Source organism: Alexandromys fortis, unplaced genomic scaffold, assembly GCF_014885135.2.
Source record: "Alexandromys fortis isolate MF-2015 unplaced genomic scaffold, M_Fortis_MF-2015_v1.1 scaffold_55, whole genome shotgun sequence".
Classification (NCBI taxonomy): domain Eukaryota; kingdom Metazoa; phylum Chordata; class Mammalia; order Rodentia; family Cricetidae; genus Alexandromys; species Alexandromys fortis.
Window position 1 is genome coordinate 9,483,716 of NW_026067936.1, and position 6,867 is coordinate 9,490,582.

The 6,867-nt window shown below is 44.8% G+C and overlaps 1 long non-coding RNA gene across 1 annotated transcript; it reads left to right on the plus strand.

Moving 5' to 3' along the window:
* The first annotated feature begins 1,326 nt into the window (after positions 1-1,326).
* LOC126504406 (uncharacterized) lies at positions 1,327-6,580 on the plus strand. Its single transcript, XR_007592584.1, has 3 exons — positions 1,327-1,586; positions 4,409-4,645; positions 6,418-6,580. It is a non-coding gene; the product is annotated as an uncharacterized lncRNA (long non-coding RNA).
* The last annotated feature ends 287 nt before the right edge of the window (positions 6,581-6,867 follow it).

The window sequence follows — 6,867 nt, forward strand, 5'->3', positions numbered from 1 at the left end:
CAGGTGGCCCACAACCATTTGTAACTCCAGTTCTGTCATGAGCCATTTCCCCCCTAAAAATCATTACAGGAACCATCACCCTGGGGAGTCTGCAGAGAACCCCACACCCATAATTATGTTCTATTGAGAACCTGCCCCACACCCAGTTAACTTATCTGTTAGCGGAATGTGCCTCACATTCCAGCTATCCAGGGAACCAGGTGTGGCAACTCTTGGCCTACCTGACTTCTCGGCCTACCTGACCGAGCTACGTGACCTGGAACACGCGGCAAGAATCTCGTTTCCCTACCCTTCAGGGGCTATATAAACAGCAACCATGATCCTAATAAACGGAGGCTTTGACAAATCTGCTTGACCTCCTTCTTCTGTCCTAGCTCATTCCCTTCCAGGTAGCGCCCCTCCGAGACCTTGGAATAACTGATTGCAGGGTGGGTTACAAACCCCTAGACTGAGTAACACACCCAACGCAATCAATCGACACAGTTCCAGAAGGATCCAGGCCTCTGGCCTCAGTGGGCACCAGCACCCAAGGACACATACACATAATTTAAAAAGAAAAGAAAAGATCCAATAGGGCTATTCAACTTAGAAAAGCATCTAAACAGCTTCTTTGGGCATTATCCAAATATAATTCAACACTGGCCAAGTTATAGGACAAGACAGCACTGCTTTGTCTGGTCACACACATATGGCCACACAATCGCTATTAACCACAGATTTTAATTGTAAATATAATTAGTAACTAACCAGAGACAATGGGAACGAGCAACACACGTTGCACTTCCATCAACCCAAGGCCAAGGTCTGTCATCTTAATAAACACCTGATGGCTTCAGATACAACACGCTGAAGAAGGACAACTCTGTAAGACACAGGTCCCAGGAGGGAAACAGCGACTGAAGAACAGGTTTTTTTATTTGCCACTTAAGAGTTTCAAAATGCCTTGCCCATCCTTCAGGGTGAAGGATGAAAGGGTATTTCAAACACTGTTTTCTGAAAGATAACCACTCGTGCTACCAAAAACGTATGGTGGGCAGTAGTCCCCAAACCTGCTGAACTGGGGGGTCCTGGAGCTTTCTAACCCCCCACTCTCAAATTCGGGTTTTCAGAATGAAACTAGTAGTATACACTTCCTGAACTGCTCTGTACTTGGTCAAGTGGCCTGATTCTCAGAACCGGTAGAGGAGTTTCCTGTAAATAAAGGACCAAAACAGGAAGTAAGCCAGCGAGTTTAGAGCAGAACCAGGAGGGTGTGGGAGGGTGGGAAAAGGCTCCTCCAGGGGGCATTTCATGACATTCCAGCCAGAGCTCTGAGGCAGCCAGGGTTTCTCCTCTAAGCAATGAGGGGCCTGGGTGTTATGGCACCAGTCAAGACCTCTGTTGTGGCTGATGGCCTCTGCCTGGTGCTGTAGTGTTGGCTCAGCTGACAGAGCGGGAGATGCAAATTTTATCAGAGTCCTGTGGCTGCTGCAAAAAATTACCACGACTTAGTGGTTTGAATGTTAACAACTCCTGAGATGGGGTTCTAGTTCCAGAGTGAATCCATTGCATGCAGAAGGTCCGGGATTCCATTCCCAGCACAATAGGTAAACAAATTTAATTTATTTTCTTGAAAATCAGTTTCTCTGCTGTTTCTGCCTTCTAGAAGCCACCTTCCCAGGTTAACTCACGGCTCTCTCTCTCATCTTCAAAGACAACCATAGCAGATTGGGTCCTTCTCATGTTGAATCACTCTGACTCAACCATAGTCTCCTCCTTCCACTTTTCCTTGTGTCTGGGTGGTACCAGTGATGAACCCAGGGCCTGAGCATACCCCAGGCAGTCTGAATTGCAAGCCTTTTGCCTTGGACTTCAGAATAGCTGACATTACTGGCCTTCACCACCAGGTCTTTTTCTCTCTCCCTTTTTTTTTTTAAATTGTTTTTATTGAGCTATGTATTTTTCTCCACTCCCCTCCCCTTCTCCCCTTTCCCATGGTCCCCATGCTCCCAACTTACTCAGGAGATCTTATCTTTTTCTATGTTCCATGTAGTTTAGATCCATTTATGTCTCTCTTAGGGTCCTCTTTGTTGTCTAGGTTCTCTGGGATTGTAAATTGTAGGCTGGTTTTTCTTTGTTTTATGTCTAAAAGCCATGTATGAGTGAGTACATGTGATATTTGTCTTTCTGGATCTGGGTTACCTCACTCAATATGATGTTTTCTAGATCTATCCATTTGCCTGTAAATTTTAGGATGTCATTTTTTTTCTGCTGTGTAGTACTCCATTGTGTAAATTTACTACATTTTTCTTATCCATTCTTCAGTCAAGGGGCATTTAGGTTGTTTCCAGGTTCTGGCTATGACAAACAAAGCTGCTATGAACATAGTTGAGCACATGTCCTTGTGGCACAATTAAGCATCCTTTGGGTATATACCCAAAAGTGGTATTTCTGGGTCCTGAAGAAGGTTGTTTCCTAATTTTCTGTGAAATCGCCACACTGACACCCAAAGGGGCTGTACCAGTTTGCACTCCCACCAGCAATTCCCTTTACCCCACATCCTCTCCAGCATAAGTTATCATCAGTGTTTTTTATCTTATTCATTCTTACAGGTGTAAGATGGAATCTCAGAGTTGTTTTGATTTGCATATCTCTGATGATATTTCCTTAAGTGGTTTTCAGCCATTTAGATTCCTCTGTTGAGAGTTCTCTGCTTAGGTCTATAACCCATTTTTTTAAAATTGGATCATTTGTTCTTTTGATGACCAATTTCTTGAGTTCTTTATATATTTTGGAGATCATACCTCTGTCTAATGTGGGGTTAGTGAAGATCTTTTCCCATTCTGTAGGCTGCCATTTTGTCTTGTTGACTGTGTCCTTTGCTTTACAGAAGCTTCTCAGTTTCAGGAGGTCCCATTGTTTCTCTCAGTGTCTGTGCTACTGGGGTTATATTTAGGAATGGTCTCCTGTGCCAATGTGTTCAAGTGTACTTCCCACTTTCTCTTCTATGTTTCTCACACTTTTAAGGATTTGCTGTCTTGATGTAGAGCCCACCTGAGTGTTAAGGTCAGATGGTTTGCAGTGTTATCTTTCTGCACAACCTTTGCCATGTAACAGAATACTCTCGGCTTCTGATGATTAAGACAGGATCATCTTTTGGGGGCAGAGAGGGCTCTCATCAGCCCACCACAGAAGCAAACCAAAATAAAAAGGTCTGGGATAAGAAACCATGCTTTTAAACACATATGGAAACATCCAGTAACACCAGGTAGTCAATGATTGGTTCTATGATGTCCAAAGTGAAGAAACCAAGATGAGGGTATTCACAGTGCATGGGGAAAGATACCTTGAAATCAGAGAAGGAAGGAACAGCCCAAAGTTCAACACCCCCTCTCCTTTTTTAAGACAGGGCCTTAATAAGTAACCCAGGCTGGATTTTAACTCAACATCCTCCTGCCTTCGCCTCCTGAGTGCTAGAATTACAAGCATGCGCCACTGTGTCCAGTTCACCTTCACCGACCTATAGACGCTGGAAAGGACCTTGAAAAATCACATGCTCCTTAAACCACTGTGTCCCCCGTTTCCAGACTGATCTGGTATAACAGAAAACTAGCTGGGCAATCCCAGCACTGGAAGGCAGCAGGAGAATCATGTGTTTGAGGCCAGCCTTGACTACATACGAAATAAGACTCCATCTCAAAAGAACAAAGCAAAACTAAACCCAGAAAACAACATGCAGAGGGGCCCCCAAACACGCCGTCATCGGCTTCAGTGTTCCATTTTAAGCCAGCTGGCCTTCAAAGCATCCCTGGTTTTCACACTACTTGATCCTCACCCCCACACTCTCTGTCTCTGAGTCACTGTTAAAAAAGAGTTCTTTACGGCCCTGGCAGCTCCTGAGGCCAAGTTCTCATCTGTACCAACAAACACACCATTTCCCCCCACAAGAGAAAAAAGAAAGCATGAGTGCACACTCACACATGCACACGCGCACACGTGTACACACACACACATCAAACTGTACCCCTAATTAGTCTATGTACTAAAGGGACTTGGAAATCTAGCGTTATGTCTTGTGCCTGCTGCGGTTACAGTACACAAGAGTACACTGATATCCACTAAAAGAGTTTAAGGGATATCTGTGCATCTTTGCACACTGATTGAGACCCCTGGACTCTTGGGTACCCACTCCATCTCTTCTCTCATTTATCCTCCCTGCAAAATCTCAAGAGAGAGGTTGCATGCTGTTCTAGTTTGGCTTCCTACTGCTGTGATAAAGACCCTGACTATAAATAACTTGGGGAGAAAAGAGTTTACCCAGAAAATACTGCCCTGGGGATGGCACGCCCACAGTGGGCTGGGCCCTCTCTTATCAATCATCACTCAAGAAAATGCCCTACGGGTCAATCTGATGGATATACTTTCTCAGGCAGGTGAGGGTCCCTCTCCCCAGATGACCTAGCCTGGGTCAAGCGGACAAGAAACAAACCAGCAGAGAGACGTTACCATCAGTCAGGCAGCTCGGGGTACCGGGAGTTCCTACAGAGTCAAGATGGATCCTGGAATTGGGATGTCCTCACTTTGTCTGGCCCTCACTCACTCTTGATTCACTCTGGGTGCTGCCTCCAGTTTTTTGTAGACAGGGAGAGTCAAGCGCTACTCCATGGTAAGTTTCCTCAGTCCATCCTCCTCCTAACCCAACTCATTCATTTTGCTTTGAGCCATTCTCGCCCCACAGCTTCAGGTCTAACGCACTTCCCTTTATTAATGTGACTTACTCCTGTCCCCGAGTGGCAGCCCAAACCGCTGGTCACACAGCCATCGTGAAAAGTCCCCAATTATTCATGCCCTTTTCTTTCTCCTTGTTCATTTCAAGCACATTTTTAATTTTTACCCAAAGTGTTCTCATGGGAAAGTTCTTTACCCCAGGCACCCACCCACTCCCCCTCCTACCCTTCCCCATCTGGTCAACTCCTCTCATCATCTAAAAATGCCATCTGTCAAAACTGTTGTGTTACAAGTAATATACGAGTCACTGTGGGGTGATGAGGTATTTGATTTTCATCCCAGGTAGCAGTTTTTCCTAAATAAAATGGAAAGAAATGGCCAAACATTATAATTCATGAATGTGAATTCAGCGGAAACGGGGCCATGCTAATTATTATCAGTGGAGACGTTTCCTTCTTCCAGAGAGGAGGCTACGGCCTGCCAAAGAAAGAGAACGGGTCTCTGCGAGACTCTCAAGCCTCCCAGTTCTCCTAGCTGCCCAGGTGTGTAACACCTCCCCTGTGAGTGTTTGGAAGGGAAGGCTCTGCCTTTGCAGCGATACTGGGGAAAGCCCTGGGTTCAGAGGGGCAATGAAAAGAAGCTGCAGAGCAGAACCAAGAGGCGAAGGAGAGAGAGCCGACGGCATTCCCTGCCGGAGCACATGGTGAGGGAGGAAAGCATCCTTAAGAGAGGCTGGAAGGGTAGACTCCTGATGTCTTTCAATGCAGAGGGAAGGCGTACAGTGTCCCCCAGAATCTTGCTTTGGTTAAACAAGGGTGTTTTCTAGCTTTTGCTTGAACGGATCCCAGCAGTTGGTACAGAGGGGTAAAACTATCTTGGTGTTTGTTGACAGAGGTTTCTGTCTGGCCCAATCCCGCAGCTGGCTTACATTAATTATAAACCAATTAGTCCATTAGGTCTGGTCGATTAGCTCAGGCTTCTTATTAACTCTTACATGTTAAATTAGCCCATAATCCTTGTCTGTGTTAGTCACGTGGCTTGGTCCCTGTGATCAGTGAGGCGTTCTCATCTTGCTTCCTCTGCGTTTGGGTAACGTCTAAAAACTGACCCTTTCCTCTTCCCAGAATTCTCCAGTTCTCATCACCCCGCCTCTACTTTTTGCCTGGTTGCCCTGCCTATACTTTCTGCTGGCTACTGACCAATCAGAGTTTTATTAAAACAATATAAGACCATTGTGCCACAGCATCTGGGCTCTAACTTTATAGGCTTACGGGATAAACAAATGGGGAAACCGGGTAAAAAAGAAAGACATGGGTTAGGGACAGAGCAAATAATGTCTTAAAACAGAAACTGATGAAGCTAAGACTTGTATGATCTCTGAAGCATCCCACTATATGGAAATTCTCCACTCTTACCATCTTTTTTTTTTTCAGTTTTTTTTTTTTTTTAGTTTTTTTTTTTTTTTTTTTTTTTTGAGACAGAATTTCTCTGGGTTGCTTTGGAGCCTGTTCTGGAACTAGCTCTTGTAGACCAGGCTGACTTTGAACTCACAGAAATCTGTCTGCATCTACTTCCCAAGTGTTAGGATTAAAGGCGTGCACCATCACCCAGCTACATCTTGCCATCTTAGCAACTGTGATGTGGTAGGTATTATTTAAAATGCCAAAGACGATGATCCTGAAAGAAATACATTATATGTCCATTTTACAGCTGTGGAAATTAGGCATGATAACCATAAAATCGTGATAGTGCCAAGACTCAAAACTCAGCCAAAGCCCATGCGCTGACACTCTTTGAAGAAAAGAGAGGACCAGAGAAGTCAGTGCTCTGATTTGACAGACTTCTGGAGGAAGACACTGGGTCCCGCCACCTGAAATCAATGGGGGTTAGAGTTTCAGTCAAATAAATGCTTTACTGTGGTATCCTTTGATTTAACTTATCTTTTGTTTTTACTTATTGTTTGTTTGTTTTTAAATGTGAGACAAGTCTCACGTATTACAAACTGGCCTCGAACTCACTACATAGTGAACCATGGCTGTGGAAGTCTGTTCTTCGAGCCTCCGCTTCTGAGTGCTGGGGTTTTTGGAGCTGGAGTTGACTGAAAGGCTTCACACAAGCTTGCTAGGCATTCCACCAAAGCCATCCATTGTTCCTTTAAAC